The 19,977-nt window shown below is 81.8% G+C and overlaps 1 protein-coding gene across 1 annotated transcript in view; it reads left to right on the top strand.

The window, feature by feature from the left end:
* Positions 1-305: 305 nt before the first annotated feature.
* SOX5 (SRY-box transcription factor 5) overlaps positions 306-19,977 on the top strand; it is a 633,967-nt gene continuing 614,295 nt past the window's right edge. The window contains exon 1 of the mRNA XM_048499520.1: positions 306-434. The gene's annotated coding sequence lies outside the window, so the exon portion shown is untranslated. The remainder of the gene's footprint in view (positions 435-19,977) is intronic.

The following is a 19,977-nucleotide window of genomic DNA, read 5'->3' on the forward strand; positions in this document are numbered from 1 at the left end:
CTATTATCCTCCGGCTCTGACCTTAGGCGGGCTGCGAGCACCGAGTCATGTTTTTCAGAGCGAAGTAACACCAGTAGTCAGGAAGGAACAATGTAGTTCGGGCCAGATAAAATAAATCTCGCATTTCCTGTCAGGAGATGGGGCCAAGAGCGATGATGAGATTCAGGGAGCCAGCCGCACCACTCGGAAGCAGAGAGAGAGAGAGAGGGAGACATGGGATAGACGCGACCGCAACCCGTGCTTGAAAACACAAAAAGAAAACAAACTTAGTGTAGTGACAGGGGGGGAAAAGTCAGGAGGAGAAAGTGAAAATTCATAACACGAGGCATCCTGCCAGGCTAGGAAATCAGAGCGCGACACGTGCCGGGTAATTGGGCTGGATTCCTTCCCGCGGAAGGGTGCTGTCGTCCACAGGCCTATCTACAAAACCCAAGGTAAAGTGGAAACACTTGTTTGTGTGTGGAAATGTTTTGTGTGCGTGGAAATGTTACAGCGATGCTAAGAGAACCTTTGGGGTTTTTTTTAAAAAAAAATCAAAAGTGAGGATTGCCAACTAGTGGATCACGTCGGAAAAGATCCCCCACGACACTGTCTTTTGGTCCCCCCTAAGAATGTAAGGGGGACCCTGCTGGCCCTAGGCCACCAATGACTCTACTAAATTTTAATTAGAGGAGCAGCAGTGGCGTAGGAGGTTAAGAGCTCGTGTATCTAATCTGGAGGAACCGGGTTTGATTCCCAGCTCTGCCACCTGAGCTGCCTTTCCGTTGTTGTTTCATGGGAGGGAATAAGTGGGCATTGGTGGTGCCGGTTCTTCAGTACTTGCCCTGCGGCCAAATACAGGCCCTGCGGCCAACGTGTTCCCAACCAGGCTTTGGGGTAGGGAGGGGTGCTCGTTTGCCGGCTTCCCCAAGCAGCAACCTGACAACTGTGGGGTAATAATTGGGATTCCGTGGGACAGCTCCCGCATGAGCTTGGATCATGTTCAGTTTTCCGAGCCACATATTGAAGATGGCGCCCCAGGCGTCGCAGTCATAACACTGAACCACAGTAGTGCATTTTATCTTCAAAGTGTTGAACAAACACCAGCTAATTAGGATTGGTGTTTTTTTTTTACTTCTTCTTAGATAGACTTAGTGGGATAGTTCAAGGAAGAAGAGCTCCGGCTGTGATTTATTTAGATGTCGAAAATGCTTTGTGTGAAATCCTTTTTTTTTTTTTTGGCGGGGAGGTTGTTTAGCAAACCTGCTCACCTGAGGGCATGAAGCAGTCCTGTTGTGATTTGAAAGCTGGCCAAGGAACGGCAATTGAGGGATTGGGGGAGAAATCAGAAGGAAAAAAAACCTCTCAAAAATGAGTAAATTGTCAGGTAGATGAACGCTGAGACTCTAATTTGAAACTTTTGCAATTGAGAATATGGTCCCTGGCCCCGGAGAAGTTTGGTGAGCCTGAAGCAGGGCCAGGGCTTTCTTGGCCCTGACCCCAGCCTGACAGAACGCTCTGGTCGATTCCGCACTTGCATTATCGACCTAAGTTCGAGCTGCGTTCGACCTAAGTGCTCCGCACAACCACTGGGATCAACGTGGTTTTGTACCAGCTTCACCCCATGTAACGGTCAAATTTCCGACTCCAGTTGGGAACGACTACTTTTTCAGGGAACCACGCTCAAACTCAGCTCGATTCCAGTAAAGTGCGGAATCTCTGGTGCCAGGAGTCCCCCATTCAGCCAATCACAGCTGAGTGTTTCGGGCATACGTACACCTGGAGAACTGCTGCAGCGAAAATCATGCCTAATCCCCCCCCCCTCTTTCTTGCATTCGAAGCGATGGCTGGTCGCGCAAACGATGCACAATTTCCACATACCAATGTAAGCGACCAATCAAAAAACGCCACCTTCGTCCCTCCATTCCTGTGTCAATTTTTTTTATACTGTGTGTGGGGATAGACGGAACATGGCCGTATAACAGTAGCCAATTGGAACAGAGCGGCGAAGAGGCACAGGATGATTCCACCCTCCGAGCTGGGATCAAGCTGGTTGCAATGGGGAACGATGGCTTCGACCTAGATTAGTACCCTTCTCAGGGAACTGGGTCGAACCTATTTTACTCATGTGCAGAATCGCCCTCTGTCTAGTGAGACAGCCTTCGGGTCTTTCTGTAATTCCTCAGGGGCCTGTAAGACAGAGCTGTTCCACCAGGCCTGTGGTTGAGGCACCTACGGGTACCACCTCTGGCTTCCCCGTTCCCCTTTCTTTTCCATATTTTCCATTAGGATATTAATGAATTACCTCATCCCATAGAATGGCTCTATCTTGTCTTTTGGATAGAATAGCTGGAACTGGTTGGACTTATGGGCATGTTTTAATATTTATAGATAATTGTATGTTTTATATATATATTAATATTTATGTTGTAAACCGCCCTGCGCCCAGAAGAGGAGGGGTGGCCTATTAAATACAACAACAACAACAACAACAACAACAACAACAACAACAACAACAACAACAAAACGACATTGACGACAACGACGACGATGATGATGATGGGATCTCTTCAAACTCTATGATTCTTTGATAATGCAGAGAATACACCCAGAGGGTCAGGAAAATTTTGAAATCCAACTGAAATGGTGGGAATACCATCAAGGCCATGAACACCTGGTCCCCACCCATCATCACGTACACTGCCAGAATCATAAACTGGACACAGATGCATTGGATAAAAAAACTTGGAAGCTTATCACAACACACTATACCTTACACCCACGTAGTGATACCGATAGACTATATGTTCCCCAGAGATTTGGTGGTAGAGGGTTACTCCACGTAAAGCAAACAGTGGAGGAGGAGAAACATGCGCTGGCCGACTATGTGAATGAAATTGACTGAAGTGAAGAGCAGGCATTTACTGAAAGCCCAGAAAACCAAACAGGAGTACAGAAAAATGTGATTAAGAGGAGGACAGAGAGCTGGCACAGCAAAACCCTGCACGGCCAATTTCTGGAGAAGATCAAGGACAAGGTGGACAATGAAAAGTCCTGGGTGTTTGTGGTGGGTTTTCCGGGCTGTGTGGCCGTGGTCTGGTGGATTTTGTTCTTAAAACTTCGCCTGCATCTGTGGCTGGCATCTTCAGAGGCATATCACAGAGGGAAGCTTTTGACAGTCCTGGCTGTGGTTAACAACTGGAATTCTGAAAAAGGAACCTGAATCACTTATTTTAGCTGCTCAAGAGCAGGCGATTAGGACATATGTGATCACGGCCAGAATCGAACAATCCTCAGGTGATGCAAAGTGTAGATTGCACAAGGAATCCGAGGAAACTGTAGATCATATGCTCGGCTGCTGCAAAAAGATCGCCCAGACTGAGTACAAACAGAAACACAACTCCGTGGCCAAGATGATCCACTGGAATGTATGCAAGAATTAGGACATTCGGACAGCTAAAAACTGGTGGGAACATTGTCCAGAGAAAGTCAGGGAAAATGAGAAAGTCAAGATCTTGTGGGACTTTTGAATCCAAGTGGACAAAGTGTTGGCACATAATACACTGGAAATCACAGTGATCGAGGACAAGAAAGTGACCATCGTCGACATAGCAGTCCCTGGTGACAGCAGGGTGATTGAAAAAAAACATGAGAAGGTCACTAAATACCATGATTTGAAGATCGAGATTCAGCGACTATGGCACAAACCAGCTGAGGTCATTCCAGTGGTAATTAATTAAACATTAATCTCCACATTTTGAATGAATCAACTGCTTTCCTCTCAGCCTTCTTCACTACCCAACTTTCACATCTATACACTGAAATGGAGAATACTGTGATATGAACTATCTTGATCTTGGTCACCAGCATCATGTTGGCCTTTTCCTCACAATCAAAATTTAAAAAAATTGAGGCAGGAAACGAAATGTTTCCTCTGATGAGTTCCGCAACATTTTAAAACCAAAATGTTCTATTTCCAGCCTGAATAACGTTTTAAATGCATCATCTTTTCTAGCGATTCTTTTGTTGAAACATCTTGAAAATGTTTTCGCTTGCTGTGCGTACCTCTTTAAAATATTTCCCATGCCTCTCTGCAGTCCCCGGACTTCCCCTTTTTCTGAGCTCACTATGTTGTTTCTCCTGTTTCACCAGATAAGCCTCTGTCGCTCAGGTGGAGGAGTGGGGAATTAAACCCGGTTCTCCAGATTAGACTCCACCTGCTCTTAGCCACTACACCACGCTGGAGCCTATAACCTATAACCTAGCAATGCCTTGCAGGAGACCGATGGCCAAACAGTGTGGTAGATCAGATGATCAGATCGCTAACATGTAGTCAGTTTTTAAATTTTATTTTGGTGGGTAACACGATTGAAACGTCAAGTGCGCGACCAATGAAGAGTCGCACCACAAGACATCGAAGCATCGAATCCACAGAGAAGAAGAAAAAAGACGGAACCGGCACAAAATGGCCGCCAGGAATCTTTTTGAGGGGGTGAGTGCAAACAAACAGGAGGATTGAAAATGGTTTTGCAAACGTTTTGCAAACGTTTTCATTTACTTGTGCAGGAAAGGCCATTCTTACACTTAAAATTTTTTTTCCTAGCATAACAGGAAGAACTTCCAAGTCAGTTGGAAAATCAGAACCTTTCGGCATAGAACTGAAACCGTATGGGTTGTTGCCAAATGATATGTACTATGAGAAATAGAGCGCCTTCCTTATGAGGAGAGGCTGCAGCGTTTGGGACTCTTTAGTTTGGAGAGGAGACGTCTGAGGGGGGATATGATTGAAGTCTACAAAATTATGCATGGGGTAGAAAATGTTGACAGAGAGAAATTTCTCTCACACACACACAATCCTAGAACCAGGGGGCATCCATTGAAAATGCTGGGGGGAAGAATTAGGACTAATCAAAGGAAACACTTCTTCACGCAACGTGTGATTGATGTTTGGAATATGCTGCCACAGGAGGTGGTGATGGCCACTTGGGTGGGGGGGGGGGGGGGTGGGGGGGGGGGGGGGTGGGGGGGGGGGGGGGTGGGGGGGGGGGGGGGTGGGGGGGGGGGGGGGTGGGGGGGGGGGGGGGTGGGGGGGGGGGGGGGTGGGGGGGGGGGGGGGTGGGGGGGGGGGGGGGTGGGGGGGGGGGGGGGTGGGGGGGGGGGGGGGTGGGGGGGGGGGGGGGTGGGGGGGGGGGGGGGTGGGGGGGGGGGGGGGTGGGGGGGGGGGGGGGTGGGGGGGGGGGGGGGTGGGGGGGGGGGGGGGTGGGGGGGGGGGGGGGTGGGGGGGGGGGGGGGTGGGGGGGGGGGGGGGTGGGGGGGGGGGGGGGTGGGGGGGGGGGGGGGTGGGGGGGGGGGGGGGTGGGGGGGGGGGGGGGTGGGGGGGGGGGGGGGTGGGGGGGGGGGGGGGTGGGGGGGGGGGGGGGTGGGGGGGGGGGGGGGTGGGGGGGGGGGGGGGTGGGGGGGGGGGGGGGTGGGGGGGGGGGGGGGTGGGGGGGGGGGGGGGTGGGGGGGGGGGGGGGTGGGGGGGGGGGGGGGTGGGGGGGGGGGGGGGTGGGGGGGGGGGGGGGTGGGGGGGGGGGGGGGTGGGGGGGGGGGGGGGTGGGGGGGGGGGGGGGTGGGGGGGGGGGGGGGTGGGGGGGGGGGGGGGTGGGGGGGGGGGGGGGTGGGGGGGGGGGGGGGTGGGGGGGGGGGGGGGTGGGGGGGGGGGGGGGTGGGGGGGGGGGGGGGTGGGGGGGGGGGGGGGTGGGGGGGGGGGGGGGTGGGGGGGGGGGGGGGTGGGGGGGGGGGGGGGTGGGGGGGGGGGGGGGTGGGGGGGGGGGGGGGTGGGGGGGGGGGGGGGTGGGGGGGGGGGGGGGTGGGGGGGGGGGGGGGTGGGGGGGGGGGGGGGTGGGGGGGGGGGGGGGTGGGGGGGGGGGGGGGTGGGGGGGGGGGGGGGTGGGGGGGGGGGGGGGTGGGGGGGGGGGGGGGTGGGGGGGGGGGGGGGTGGGGGGGGGGGGGGGTGGGGGGGGGGGGGGGTGGGGGGGGGGGGGGGTGGGGGGGGGGGGGGGTGGGGGGGGGGGGGGGTGGGGGGGGGGGGGGGTGGGGGGGGGGGGGGGTGGGGGGGGGGGGGGGTGGGGGGGGGGGGGGGTGGGGGGGGGGGGGGGTGGGGGGGGGGGGGGGTGGGGGGGGGGGGGGGTGGGGGGGGGGGGGGGTGGGGGGGGGGGGGGGTGGGGGGGGGGGGGGGTGGGGGGGGGGGGGGGTGGGGGGGGGGGGGGGTGGGGGGGGGGGGGGGTGGGGGGGGGGGGGGGTGGGGGGGGGGGGGGGTGGGGGGGGGGGGGGGTGGGGGGGGGGGGGGGTGGGGGGGGGGGGGGGTGGGGGGGGGGGGGGGTGGGGGGGGGGGGGGGTGGGGGGGGGGGGGGGTGGGGGGGGGGGGGGGTGGGGGGGGGGGGGGGTGGGGGGGGGGGGGGGTGGGGGGGGGGGGGGGTGGGGGGGGGGGGGGGTGGGGGGGGGGGGGGGTGGGGGGGGGGGGGGGTGGGGGGGGGGGGGGGTGGGGGGGGGGGGGGGTGGGGGGGGGGGGGGGTGGGGGGGGGGGGGGGTGGGGGGGGGGGGGGGTGGGGGGGGGGGGGGGTGGGGGGGGGGGGGGGTGGGGGGGGGGGGGGGTGGGGGGGGGGGGGGGTGGGGGGGGGGGGGGGTGGGGGGGGGGGGGGGTGGGGGGGGGGGGGGGTGGGGGGGGGGGGGGGTGGGGGGGGGGGGGGGTGGGGGGGGGGGGGGGTGGGGGGGGGGGGGGGTGGGGGGGGGGGGGGGTGGGGGGGGGGGGGGGTGGGGGGGGGGGGGGGTGGGGGGGGGGGGGGGTGGGGGGGGGGGGGGGTGGGGGGGGGGGGGGGTGGGGGGGGGGGGGGGTGGGGGGGGGGGGGGGTGGGGGGGGGGGGGGGTGGGGGGGGGGGGGGGTGGGGGGGGGGGGGGGTGGGGGGGGGGGGGGGTGGGGGGGGGGGGGGGTGGGGGGGGGGGGGGGTGGGGGGGGGGGGGGGTGGGGGGGGGGGGGGGTGGGGGGGGGGGGGGGTGGGGGGGGGGGGGGGTGGGGGGGGGGGGGGGTGGGGGGGGGGGGGGGTGGGGGGGGGGGGGGGTGGGGGGGGGGGGGGGTGGGGGGGGGGGGGGGTGGGGGGGGGGGGGGGTGGGGGGGGGGGGGGGTGGGGGGGGGGGGGGGTGGGGGGGGGGGGGGGTGGGGGGGGGGGGGGGTGGGGGGGGGGGGGGGTGGGGGGGGGGGGGGGTGGGGGGGGGGGGGGGTGGGGGGGGGGGGGGGTGGGGGGGGGGGGGGGTGGGGGGGGGGGGGGGTGGGGGGGGGGGGGGGTGGGGGGGGGGGGGGGTGGGGGGGGGGGGGGGTGGGGGGGGGGGGGGGTGGGGGGGGGGGGGGGTGGGGGGGGGGGGGGGTGGGGGGGGGGGGGGGTGGGGGGGGGGGGGGGTGGGGGGGGGGGGGGGTGGGGGGGGGGGGGGGTGGGGGGGGGGGGGGGTGGGGGGGGGGGGGGGTGGGGGGGGGGGGGGGTGGGGGGGGGGGGGGGTGGGGGGGGGGGGGGGTGGGGGGGGGGGGGGGTGGGGGGGGGGGGGGGTGGGGGGGGGGGGGGGTGGGGGGGGGGGGGGGTGGGGGGGGGGGGGGGTGGGGGGGGGGGGGGGTGGGGGGGGGGGGGGGTGGGGGGGGGGGGGGGTGGGGGGGGGGGGGGGTGGGGGGGGGGGGGGGTGGGGGGGGGGGGGGGTGGGGGGGGGGGGGGGTGGGGGGGGGGGGGGGTGGGGGGGGGGGGGGGTGGGGGGGGGGGGGGGTGGGGGGGGGGGGGGGTGGGGGGGGGGGGGGGTGGGGGGGGGGGGGGGTGGGGGGGGGGGGGGGTGGGGGGGGGGGGGGGTGGGGGGGGGGGGGGGTGGGGGGGGGGGGGGGTGGGGGGGGGGGGGGGTGGGGGGGGGGGGGGGTGGGGGGGGGGGGGGGTGGGGGGGGGGGGGGGTGGGGGGGGGGGGGGGTGGGGGGGGGGGGGGGTGGGGGGGGGGGGGGGTGGGGGGGGGGGGGGGTGGGGGGGGGGGGGGGTGGGGGGGGGGGGGGGTGGGGGGGGGGGGGGGTGGGGGGGGGGGGGGGTGGGGGGGGGGGGGGGTGGGGGGGGGGGGGGGTGGGGGGGGGGGGGGGTGGGGGGGGGGGGGGGTGGGGGGGGGGGGGGGTGGGGGGGGGGGGGGGTGGGGGGGGGGGGGGGTGGGGGGGGGGGGGGGTGGGGGGGGGGGGGGGTGGGGGGGGGGGGGGGTGGGGGGGGGGGGGGGTGGGGGGGGGGGGGGGTGGGGGGGGGGGGGGGTGGGGGGGGGGGGGGGTGGGGGGGGGGGGGGGTGGGGGGGGGGGGGGGTGGGGGGGGGGGGGGGTGGGGGGGGGGGGGGGTGGGGGGGGGGGGGGGTGGGGGGGGGGGGGGGTGGGGGGGGGGGGGGGTGGGGGGGGGGGGGGGTGGGGGGGGGGGGGGGTGGGGGGGGGGGGGGGTGGGGGGGGGGGGGGGTGGGGGGGGGGGGGGGTGGGGGGGGGGGGGGGTGGGGGGGGGGGGGGGTGGGGGGGGGGGGGGGTGGGGGGGGGGGGGGGTGGGGGGGGGGGGGGGTGGGGGGGGGGGGGGGTGGGGGGGGGGGGGGGTGGGGGGGGGGGGGGGTGGGGGGGGGGGGGGGTGGGGGGGGGGGGGGGTGGGGGGGGGGGGGGGTGGGGGGGGGGGGGGGTGGGGGGGGGGGGGGGTGGGGGGGGGGGGGGGTGGGGGGGGGGGGGGGTGGGGGGGGGGGGGGGTGGGGGGGGGGGGGGGTGGGGGGGGGGGGGGGTGGGGGGGGGGGGGGGTGGGGGGGGGGGGGGGTGGGGGGGGGGGGGGGTGGGGGGGGGGGGGGGTGGGGGGGGGGGGGGGTGGGGGGGGGGGGGGGTGGGGGGGGGGGGGGGTGGGGGGGGGGGGGGGTGGGGGGGGGGGGGGGTGGGGGGGGGGGGGGGTGGGGGGGGGGGGGGGTGGGGGGGGGGGGGGGTGGGGGGGGGGGGGGGTGGGGGGGGGGGGGGGTGGGGGGGGGGGGGGGTGGGGGGGGGGGGGGGTGGGGGGGGGGGGGGGTGGGGGGGGGGGGGGGTGGGGGGGGGGGGGGGTGGGGGGGGGGGGGGGTGGGGGGGGGGGGGGGTGGGGGGGGGGGGGGGTGGGGGGGGGGGGGGGTGGGGGGGGGGGGGGGTGGGGGGGGGGGGGGGTGGGGGGGGGGGGGGGTGGGGGGGGGGGGGGGTGGGGGGGGGGGGGGGTGGGGGGGGGGGGGGGTGGGGGGGGGGGGGGGTGGGGGGGGGGGGGGGTGGGGGGGGGGGGGGGTGGGGGGGGGGGGGGGTGGGGGGGGGGGGGGGTGGGGGGGGGGGGGGGTGGGGGGGGGGGGGGGTGGGGGGGGGGGGGGGTGGGGGGGGGGGGGGGTGGGGGGGGGGGGGGGTGGGGGGGGGGGGGGGTGGGGGGGGGGGGGGGTGGGGGGGGGGGGGGGTGGGGGGGGGGGGGGGTGGGGGGGGGGGGGGGTGGGGGGGGGGGGGGGTGGGGGGGGGGGGGGGTGGGGGGGGGGGGGGGTGGGGGGGGGGGGGGGTGGGGGGGGGGGGGGGTGGGGGGGGGGGGGGGTGGGGGGGGGGGGGGGTGGGGGGGGGGGGGGGTGGGGGGGGGGGGGGGTGGGGGGGGGGGGGGGTGGGGGGGGGGGGGGGTGGGGGGGGGGGGGGGTGGGGGGGGGGGGGGGTGGGGGGGGGGGGGGGTGGGGGGGGGGGGGGGTGGGGGGGGGGGGGGGTGGGGGGGGGGGGGGGTGGGGGGGGGGGGGGGTGGGGGGGGGGGGGGGTGGGGGGGGGGGGGGGTGGGGGGGGGGGGGGGTGGGGGGGGGGGGGGGTGGGGGGGGGGGGGGGTGGGGGGGGGGGGGGGTGGGGGGGGGGGGGGGTGGGGGGGGGGGGGGGTGGGGGGGGGGGGGGGTGGGGGGGGGGGGGGGTGGGGGGGGGGGGGGGTGGGGGGGGGGGGGGGTGGGGGGGGGGGGGGGTGGGGGGGGGGGGGGGTGGGGGGGGGGGGGGGTGGGGGGGGGGGGGGGTGGGGGGGGGGGGGGGTGGGGGGGGGGGGGGGTGGGGGGGGGGGGGGGTGGGGGGGGGGGGGGGTGGGGGGGGGGGGGGGTGGGGGGGGGGGGGGGTGGGGGGGGGGGGGGGTGGGGGGGGGGGGGGGTGGGGGGGGGGGGGGGTGGGGGGGGGGGGGGGTGGGGGGGGGGGGGGGTGGGGGGGGGGGGGGGTGGGGGGGGGGGGGGGTGGGGGGGGGGGGGGGTGGGGGGGGGGGGGGGTGGGGGGGGGGGGGGGTGGGGGGGGGGGGGGGTGGGGGGGGGGGGGGGTGGGGGGGGGGGGGGGTGGGGGGGGGGGGGGGTGGGGGGGGGGGGGGGTGGGGGGGGGGGGGGGTGGGGGGGGGGGGGGGTGGGGGGGGGGGGGGGTGGGGGGGGGGGGGGGTGGGGGGGGGGGGGGGTGGGGGGGGGGGGGGGTGGGGGGGGGGGGGGGTGGGGGGGGGGGGGGGTGGGGGGGGGGGGGGGTGGGGGGGGGGGGGGGTGGGGGGGGGGGGGGGTGGGGGGGGGGGGGGGTGGGGGGGGGGGGGGGTGGGGGGGGGGGGGGGTGGGGGGGGGGGGGGGTGGGGGGGGGGGGGGGTGGGGGGGGGGGGGGGTGGGGGGGGGGGGGGGTGGGGGGGGGGGGGGGTGGGGGGGGGGGGGGGTGGGGGGGGGGGGGGGTGGGGGGGGGGGGGGGTGGGGGGGGGGGGGGGTGGGGGGGGGGGGGGGTGGGGGGGGGGGGGGGTGGGGGGGGGGGGGGGTGGGGGGGGGGGGGGGTGGGGGGGGGGGGGGGTGGGGGGGGGGGGGGGTGGGGGGGGGGGGGGGTGGGGGGGGGGGGGGGTGGGGGGGGGGGGGGGTGGGGGGGGGGGGGGGTGGGGGGGGGGGGGGGTGGGGGGGGGGGGGGGTGGGGGGGGGGGGGGGTGGGGGGGGGGGGGGGTGGGGGGGGGGGGGGGTGGGGGGGGGGGGGGGTGGGGGGGGGGGGGGGTGGGGGGGGGGGGGGGTGGGGGGGGGGGGGGGTGGGGGGGGGGGGGGGTGGGGGGGGGGGGGGGTGGGGGGGGGGGGGGGTGGGGGGGGGGGGGGGTGGGGGGGGGGGGGGGTGGGGGGGGGGGGGGGTGGGGGGGGGGGGGGGTGGGGGGGGGGGGGGGTGGGGGGGGGGGGGGGTGGGGGGGGGGGGGGGTGGGGGGGGGGGGGGGTGGGGGGGGGGGGGGGTGGGGGGGGGGGGGGGTGGGGGGGGGGGGGGGTGGGGGGGGGGGGGGGTGGGGGGGGGGGGGGGTGGGGGGGGGGGGGGGTGGGGGGGGGGGGGGGTGGGGGGGGGGGGGGGTGGGGGGGGGGGGGGGTGGGGGGGGGGGGGGGTGGGGGGGGGGGGGGGTGGGGGGGGGGGGGGGTGGGGGGGGGGGGGGGTGGGGGGGGGGGGGGGTGGGGGGGGGGGGGGGTGGGGGGGGGGGGGGGTGGGGGGGGGGGGGGGTGGGGGGGGGGGGGGGTGGGGGGGGGGGGGGGTGGGGGGGGGGGGGGGTGGGGGGGGGGGGGGGTGGGGGGGGGGGGGGGTGGGGGGGGGGGGGGGTGGGGGGGGGGGGGGGTGGGGGGGGGGGGGGGTGGGGGGGGGGGGGGGTGGGGGGGGGGGGGGGTGGGGGGGGGGGGGGGTGGGGGGGGGGGGGGGTGGGGGGGGGGGGGGGTGGGGGGGGGGGGGGGTGGGGGGGGGGGGGGGTGGGGGGGGGGGGGGGTGGGGGGGGGGGGGGGTGGGGGGGGGGGGGGGTGGGGGGGGGGGGGGGTGGGGGGGGGGGGGGGTGGGGGGGGGGGGGGGTGGGGGGGGGGGGGGGTGGGGGGGGGGGGGGGTGGGGGGGGGGGGGGGTGGGGGGGGGGGGGGGTGGGGGGGGGGGGGGGTGGGGGGGGGGGGGGGTGGGGGGGGGGGGGGGTGGGGGGGGGGGGGGGTGGGGGGGGGGGGGGGTGGGGGGGGGGGGGGGTGGGGGGGGGGGGGGGTGGGGGGGGGGGGGGGTGGGGGGGGGGGGGGGTGGGGGGGGGGGGGGGTGGGGGGGGGGGGGGGTGGGGGGGGGGGGGGGTGGGGGGGGGGGGGGGTGGGGGGGGGGGGGGGTGGGGGGGGGGGGGGGTGGGGGGGGGGGGGGGTGGGGGGGGGGGGGGGTGGGGGGGGGGGGGGGTGGGGGGGGGGGGGGGTGGGGGGGGGGGGGGGTGGGGGGGGGGGGGGGTGGGGGGGGGGGGGGGTGGGGGGGGGGGGGGGTGGGGGGGGGGGGGGGTGGGGGGGGGGGGGGGTGGGGGGGGGGGGGGGTGGGGGGGGGGGGGGGTGGGGGGGGGGGGGGGTGGGGGGGGGGGGGGGTGGGGGGGGGGGGGGGTGGGGGGGGGGGGGGGTGGGGGGGGGGGGGGGTGGGGGGGGGGGGGGGTGGGGGGGGGGGGGGGTGGGGGGGGGGGGGGGTGGGGGGGGGGGGGGGTGGGGGGGGGGGGGGGTGGGGGGGGGGGGGGGTGGGGGGGGGGGGGGGTGGGGGGGGGGGGGGGTGGGGGGGGGGGGGGGTGGGGGGGGGGGGGGGTGGGGGGGGGGGGGGGTGGGGGGGGGGGGGGGTGGGGGGGGGGGGGGGTGGGGGGGGGGGGGGGTGGGGGGGGGGGGGGGTGGGGGGGGGGGGGGGTGGGGGGGGGGGGGGGTGGGGGGGGGGGGGGGTGGGGGGGGGGGGGGGTGGGGGGGGGGGGGGGTGGGGGGGGGGGGGGGTGGGGGGGGGGGGGGGTGGGGGGGGGGGGGGGTGGGGGGGGGGGGGGGTGGGGGGGGGGGGGGGTGGGGGGGGGGGGGGGTGGGGGGGGGGGGGGGTGGGGGGGGGGGGGGGTGGGGGGGGGGGGGGGTGGGGGGGGGGGGGGGTGGGGGGGGGGGGGGGTGGGGGGGGGGGGGGGTGGGGGGGGGGGGGGGTGGGGGGGGGGGGGGGTGGGGGGGGGGGGGGGTGGGGGGGGGGGGGGGTGGGGGGGGGGGGGGGTGGGGGGGGGGGGGGGTGGGGGGGGGGGGGGGTGGGGGGGGGGGGGGGTGGGGGGGGGGGGGGGTGGGGGGGGGGGGGGGTGGGGGGGGGGGGGGGTGGGGGGGGGGGGGGGTGGGGGGGGGGGGGGGTGGGGGGGGGGGGGGGTGGGGGGGGGGGGGGGTGGGGGGGGGGGGGGGTGGGGGGGGGGGGGGGTGGGGGGGGGGGGGGGTGGGGGGGGGGGGGGGTGGGGGGGGGGGGGGGTGGGGGGGGGGGGGGGTGGGGGGGGGGGGGGGTGGGGGGGGGGGGGGGTGGGGGGGGGGGGGGGTGGGGGGGGGGGGGGGTGGGGGGGGGGGGGGGTGGGGGGGGGGGGGGGTGGGGGGGGGGGGGGGTGGGGGGGGGGGGGGGTGGGGGGGGGGGGGGGTGGGGGGGGGGGGGGGTGGGGGGGGGGGGGGGTGGGGGGGGGGGGGGGTGGGGGGGGGGGGGGGTGGGGGGGGGGGGGGGTGGGGGGGGGGGGGGGTGGGGGGGGGGGGGGGTGGGGGGGGGGGGGGGTGGGGGGGGGGGGGGGTGGGGGGGGGGGGGGGTGGGGGGGGGGGGGGGTGGGGGGGGGGGGGGGTGGGGGGGGGGGGGGGTGGGGGGGGGGGGGGGTGGGGGGGGGGGGGGGTGGGGGGGGGGGGGGGTGGGGGGGGGGGGGGGTGGGGGGGGGGGGGGGTGGGGGGGGGGGGGGGTGGGGGGGGGGGGGGGTGGGGGGGGGGGGGGGTGGGGGGGGGGGGGGGTGGGGGGGGGGGGGGGTGGGGGGGGGGGGGGGTGGGGGGGGGGGGGGGTGGGGGGGGGGGGGGGTGGGGGGGGGGGGGGGTGGGGGGGGGGGGGGGTGGGGGGGGGGGGGGGTGGGGGGGGGGGGGGGTGGGGGGGGGGGGGGGTGGGGGGGGGGGGGGGTGGGGGGGGGGGGGGGTGGGGGGGGGGGGGGGTGGGGGGGGGGGGGGGTGGGGGGGGGGGGGGGTGGGGGGGGGGGGGGGTGGGGGGGGGGGGGGGTGGGGGGGGGGGGGGGTGGGGGGGGGGGGGGGTGGGGGGGGGGGGGGGTGGGGGGGGGGGGGGGTGGGGGGGGGGGGGGGTGGGGGGGGGGGGGGGTGGGGGGGGGGGGGGGTGGGGGGGGGGGGGGGTGGGGGGGGGGGGGGGTGGGGGGGGGGGGGGGTGGGGGGGGGGGGGGGTGGGGGGGGGGGGGGGTGGGGGGGGGGGGGGGTGGGGGGGGGGGGGGGTGGGGGGGGGGGGGGGTGGGGGGGGGGGGGGGTGGGGGGGGGGGGGGGTGGGGGGGGGGGGGGGTGGGGGGGGGGGGGGGTGGGGGGGGGGGGGGGTGGGGGGGGGGGGGGGTGGGGGGGGGGGGGGGTGGGGGGGGGGGGGGGTGGGGGGGGGGGGGGGTGGGGGGGGGGGGGGGTGGGGGGGGGGGGGGGTGGGGGGGGGGGGGGGTGGGGGGGGGGGGGGGTGGGGGGGGGGGGGGGTGGGGGGGGGGGGGGGTGGGGGGGGGGGGGGGTGGGGGGGGGGGGGGGTGGGGGGGGGGGGGGGTGGGGGGGGGGGGGGGTGGGGGGGGGGGGGGGTGGGGGGGGGGGGGGGTGGGGGGGGGGGGGGGTGGGGGGGGGGGGGGGTGGGGGGGGGGGGGGGTGGGGGGGGGGGGGGGTGGGGGGGGGGGGGGGTGGGGGGGGGGGGGGGTGGGGGGGGGGGGGGGTGGGGGGGGGGGGGGGTGGGGGGGGGGGGGGGTGGGGGGGGGGGGGGGTGGGGGGGGGGGGGGGTGGGGGGGGGGGGGGGTGGGGGGGGGGGGGGGTGGGGGGGGGGGGGGGTGGGGGGGGGGGGGGGTGGGGGGGGGGGGGGGTGGGGGGGGGGGGGGGTGGGGGGGGGGGGGGGTGGGGGGGGGGGGGGGTGGGGGGGGGGGGGGGTGGGGGGGGGGGGGGGTGGGGGGGGGGGGGGGTGGGGGGGGGGGGGGGTGGGGGGGGGGGGGGGTGGGGGGGGGGGGGGGTGGGGGGGGGGGGGGGTGGGGGGGGGGGGGGGTGGGGGGGGGGGGGGGTGGGGGGGGGGGGGGGTGGGGGGGGGGGGGGGTGGGGGGGGGGGGGGGTGGGGGGGGGGGGGGGTGGGGGGGGGGGGGGGTGGGGGGGGGGGGGGGTGGGGGGGGGGGGGGGTGGGGGGGGGGGGGGGTGGGGGGGGGGGGGGGTGGGGGGGGGGGGGGGTGGGGGGGGGGGGGGGTGGGGGGGGGGGGGGGTGGGGGGGGGGGGGGGTGGGGGGGGGGGGGGGTGGGGGGGGGGGGGGGTGGGGGGGGGGGGGGGTGGGGGGGGGGGGGGGTGGGGGGGGGGGGGGGTGGGGGGGGGGGGGGGTGGGGGGGGGGGGGGGTGGGGGGGGGGGGGGGTGGGGGGGGGGGGGGGTGGGGGGGGGGGGGGGTGGGGGGGGGGGGGGGTGGGGGGGGGGGGGGGTGGGGGGGGGGGGGGGTGGGGGGGGGGGGGGGTGGGGGGGGGGGGGGGTGGGGGGGGGGGGGGGTGGGGGGGGGGGGGGGTGGGGGGGGGGGGGGGTGGGGGGGGGGGGGGGTGGGGGGGGGGGGGGGTGGGGGGGGGGGGGGGTGGGGGGGGGGGGGGGTGGGGGGGGGGGGGGGTGGGGGGGGGGGGGGGTGGGGGGGGGGGGGGGTGGGGGGGGGGGGGGGTGGGGGGGGGGGGGGGTGGGGGGGGGGGGGGGTGGGGGGGGGGGGGGGTGGGGGGGGGGGGGGGTGGGGGGGGGGGGGGGTGGGGGGGGGGGGGGGTGGGGGGGGGGGGGGGTGGGGGGGGGGGGGGGTGGGGGGGGGGGGGGGTGGGGGGGGGGGGGGGTGGGGGGGGGGGGGGGTGGGGGGGGGGGGGGGTGGGGGGGGGGGGGGGTGGGGGGGGGGGGGGGTGGGGGGGGGGGGGGGTGGGGGGGGGGGGGGGTGGGGGGGGGGGGGGGTGGGGGGGGGGGGGGGTGGGGGGGGGGGGGGGTGGGGGGGGGGGGGGGTGGGGGGGGGGGGGGGTGGGGGGGGGGGGGGGTGGGGGGGGGGGGGGGTGGGGGGGGGGGGGGGTGGGGGGGGGGGGGGGTGGGGGGGGGGGGGGGTGGGGGGGGGGGGGGGTGGGGGGGGGGGGGGGTGGGGGGGGGGGGGGGTGGGGGGGGGGGGGGGTGGGGGGGGGGGGGGGTGGGGGGGGGGGGGGGTGGGGGGGGGGGGGGGTGGGGGGGGGGGGGGGTGGGGGGGGGGGGGGGTGGGGGGGGGGGGGGGTGGGGGGGGGGGGGGGTGGGGGGGGGGGGGGGTGGGGGGGGGGGGGGGTGGGGGGGGGGGGGGGTGGGGGGGGGGGGGGGTGGGGGGGGGGGGGGGTGGGGGGGGGGGGGGGTGGGGGGGGGGGGGGGTGGGGGGGGGGGGGGGTGGGGGGGGGGGGGGGTGGGGGGGGGGGGGGGTGGGGGGGGGGGGGGGTGGGGGGGGGGGGGGGTGGGGGGGGGGGGGGGTGGGGGGGGGGGGGGGTGGGGGGGGGGGGGGGTGGGGGGGGGGGGGGGTGGGGGGGGGGGGGGGTGGGGGGGGGGGGGGGTGGGGGGGGGGGGGGGTGGGGGGGGGGGGGGGTGGGGGGGGGGGGGGGTGGGGGGGGGGGGGGGTGGGGGGGGGGGGGGGTGGGGGGGGGGGGGGGTGGGGGGGGGGGGGGGTGGGGGGGGGGGGGGGTGGGGGGGGGGGGGGGTGGGGGGGGGGGGGGGTGGGGGGGGGGGGGGGTGGGGGGGGGGGGGGGTGGGGGGGGGGGGGGGTGGGGGGGGGGGGGGGTGGGGGGGGGGGGGGGTGGGGGGGGGGGGGGGTGGGGGGGGGGGGGGGTGGGGGGGGGGGGGGGTGGGGGGGGGGGGGGGTGGGGGGGGGGGGGGGTGGGGGGGGGGGGGGGTGGGGGGGGGGGGGGGTGGGGGGGGGGGGGGGTGGGGGGGGGGGGGGGTGGGGGGGGGGGGGGGTGGGGGGGGGGGGGGGTGGGGGGGGGGGGGGGTGGGGGGGGGGGGGGGTGGGGGGGGGGGGGGGTGGGGGGGGGGGGGGGTGGGGGGGGGGGGGGGTGGGGGGGGGGGGGGGTGGGGGGGGGGGGGGGTGGGGGGGGGGGGGGGTGGGGGGGGGGGGGGGTGGGGGGGGGGGGGGGTGGGGGGGGGGGGGGGTGGGGGGGGGGGGGGGTGGGGGGGGGGGGGGGTGGGGGGGGGGGGGGGTGGGGGGGGGGGGGGGTGGGGGGGGGGGGGGGTGGGGGGGGGGGGGGGTGGGGGGGGGGGGGGGTGGGGGGGGGGGGGGGTGGGGGGGGGGGGGGGTGGGGGGGGGGGGGGGTGGGGGGGGGGGGGGGTGGGGGGGGGGGGGGGTGGGGGGGGGGGGGGGTGGGGGGGGGGGGGGGTGGGGGGGGGGGGGGGTGGGGGGGGGGGGGGGTGGGGGGGGGGGGGGGTGGGGGGGGGGGGGGGTGGGGGGGGGGGGGGGTGGGGGGGGGGGGGGGTGGGGGGGGGGGGGGGTGGGGGGGGGGGGGGGTGGGGGGGGGGGGGGGTGGGGGGGGGGGGGGGTGGGGGGGGGGGGGGGTGGGGGGGGGGGGGGGTGGGGGGGGGGGGGGGTGGGGGGGGGGGGGGGTGGGGGGGGGGGGGGGTGGGGGGGGGGGGGGGTGGGGGGGGGGGGGGGTGGGGGGGGGGGGGGGTGGGGGGGGGGGGGGGTGGGGGGGGGGGGGGGTGGGGGGGGGGGGGGGTGGGGGGGGGGGGGGGTGGGGGGGGGGGGGGGTGGGGGGGGGGGGGGGTGGGGGGGGGGGGGGGTGGGGGGGGGGGGGGGTGGGGGGGGGGGGGGGTGGGGGGGGGGGGGGGTGGGGGGGGGGGGGGGTGGGGGGGGGGGGGGGTGGGGGGGGGGGGGGGTGGGGGGGGGGGGGGGTGGGGGGGGGGGGGGGTGGGGGGGGGGGGGGGTGGGGGGGGGGGGGGGTGGGGGGGGGGGGGGGTGGGGGGGGGGGGGGGTGGGGGGGGGGGGGGGTGGGGGGGGGGGGGGGTGGGGGGGGGGGGGGGTGGGGGGGGGGGGGGGTGGGGGGGGGGGGGGGTGGGGGGGGGGGGGGGTGGGGGGGGGGGGGGGTGGGGGGGGGGGGGGGTGGGGGGGGGGGGGGGTGGGGGGGGGGGGGGGTGGGGGGGGGGGGGGGTGGGGGGGGGGGGGGGTGGGGGGGGGGGGGGGTGGGGGGGGGGGGGGGTGGGGGGGGGGGGGGGTGGGGGGGGGGGGGGGTGGGGGGGGGGGGGGGTGGGGGGGGGGGGGGGTGGGGGGGGGGGGGGGTGGGGGGGGGGGGGGGTGGGGGGGGGGGGGGGTGGGGGGGGGGGGGGGTGGGGGGGGGGGGGGGTGGGGGGGGGGGGGGGTGGGGGGGGGGGGGGGTGGGGGGGGGGGGGGGTGGGGGGGGGGGGGGGTGGGGGGGGGGGGGGGTGGGGGGGGGGGGGGGTGGGGGGGGGGGGGGGTGGGGGGGGGGGGGGGTGGGGGGGGGGGGGGGTGGGGGGGGGGGGGGGTGGGGGGGGGGGGGGGTGGGGGGGGGGGGGGGTGGGGGGGGGGGGGGGTGGGGGGGGGGGGGGGTGGGGGGGGGGGGGGGTGGGGGGGGGGGGGGGTGGGGGGGGGGGGGGGTGGGGGGGGGGGGGGGTGGGGGGGGGGGGGGGTGGGGGGGGGGGGGGGTGGGGGGGGGGGGGGGTGGGGGGGGGGGGGGGTGGGGGGGGGGGGGGGTGGGGGGGGGGGGGGGTGGGGGGGGGGGGGGGTGGGGGGGGGGGGGGGTGGGGGGGGGGGGGGGTGGGGGGGGGGGGGGGTGGGGGGGGGGGGGGGTGGGGGGGGGGGGGGGTGGGGGGGGGGGGGGGTGGGGGGGGGGGGGGGTGGGGGGGGGGGGGGGTGGGGGGGGGGGGGGGTGGGGGGGGGGGGGGGTGGGGGGGGGGGGGGGTGGGGGGGGGGGGGGGTGGGGGGGGGGGGGGGTGGGGGGGGGGGGGGGTGGGGGGGGGGGGGGGTGGGGGGGGGGGGGGGTGGGGGGGGGGGGGGGTGGGGGGGGGGGGGGGTGGGGGGGGGGGGGGGTGGGGGGGGGGGGGGGTGGGGGGGGGGGGGGGTGGGGGGGGGGGGGGGTGGGGGGGGGGGGGGGTGGGGGGGGGGGGGGGTGGGGGGGGGGGGGGGTGGGGGGGGGGGGGGGTGGGGGGGGGGGGGGGTGGGGGGGGGGGGGGGTGGGGGGGGGGGGGGGTGGGGGGGGGGGGGGGTGGGGGGGGGGGGGGGTGGGGGGGGGGGGGGGTGGGGGGGGGGGGGGGTGGGGGGGGGGGGGGGTGGGGGGGGGGGGGGGTGGGGGGGGGGGGGGGTGGGGGGGGGGGGGGGTGGGGGGGGGGGGGGGTGGGGGGGGGGGGGGGTGGGGGGGGGGGGGGGTGGGGGGGGGGGGGGGTGGGGGGGGGGGGGGGTGGGGGGGGGGGGGGGTGGGGGGGGGGGGGGGTGGGGGGGGGGGGGGGTGGGGGGGGGGGGGGGTGGGGGGGGGGGGGGGTGGGGGGGGGGGGGGGTGGGGGGGGGGGGGGGTGGGGGGGGGGGGGGGTGGGGGGGGGGGGGGGTGGGGGGGGGGGGGGGTGGGGGGGGGGGGGGGTGGGGGGGGGGGGGGGTGGGGGGGGGGGGGGGTGGGGGGGGGGGGGGGTGGGGGGGGGGGGGGGTGGGGGGGGGGGGGGGTGGGGGGGGGGGGGGGTGGGGGGGGGGGGGGGTGGGGGGGGGGGGGGGTGGGGGGGGGGGGGGGTGGGGGGGGGGGGGGGTGGGGGGGGGGGGGGGTGGGGGGGGGGGGGGGTGGGGGGGGGGGGGGGTGGGGGGGGGGGGGGGTGGGGGGGGGGGGGGGTGGGGGGGGGGGGGGGTGGGGGGGGGGGGGGGTGGGGGGGGGGGGGGGTGGGGGGGGGGGGGGGTGGGGGGGGGGGGGGGTGGGGGGGGGGGGGGGTGGGGGGGGGGGGGGGTGGGGGGGGGGGGGGGTGGGGGGGGGGGGGGGTGGGGGGGGGGGGGGGTGGGGGGGGGGGGGGGTGGGGGGGGGGGGGGGTG

The sequence above is a fragment of the Sphaerodactylus townsendi genome, linkage group LG06 (assembly GCF_021028975.2).
Source record: "Sphaerodactylus townsendi isolate TG3544 linkage group LG06, MPM_Stown_v2.3, whole genome shotgun sequence".
Lineage (NCBI taxonomy): Eukaryota > Metazoa > Chordata > Lepidosauria > Squamata > Sphaerodactylidae > Sphaerodactylus > Sphaerodactylus townsendi.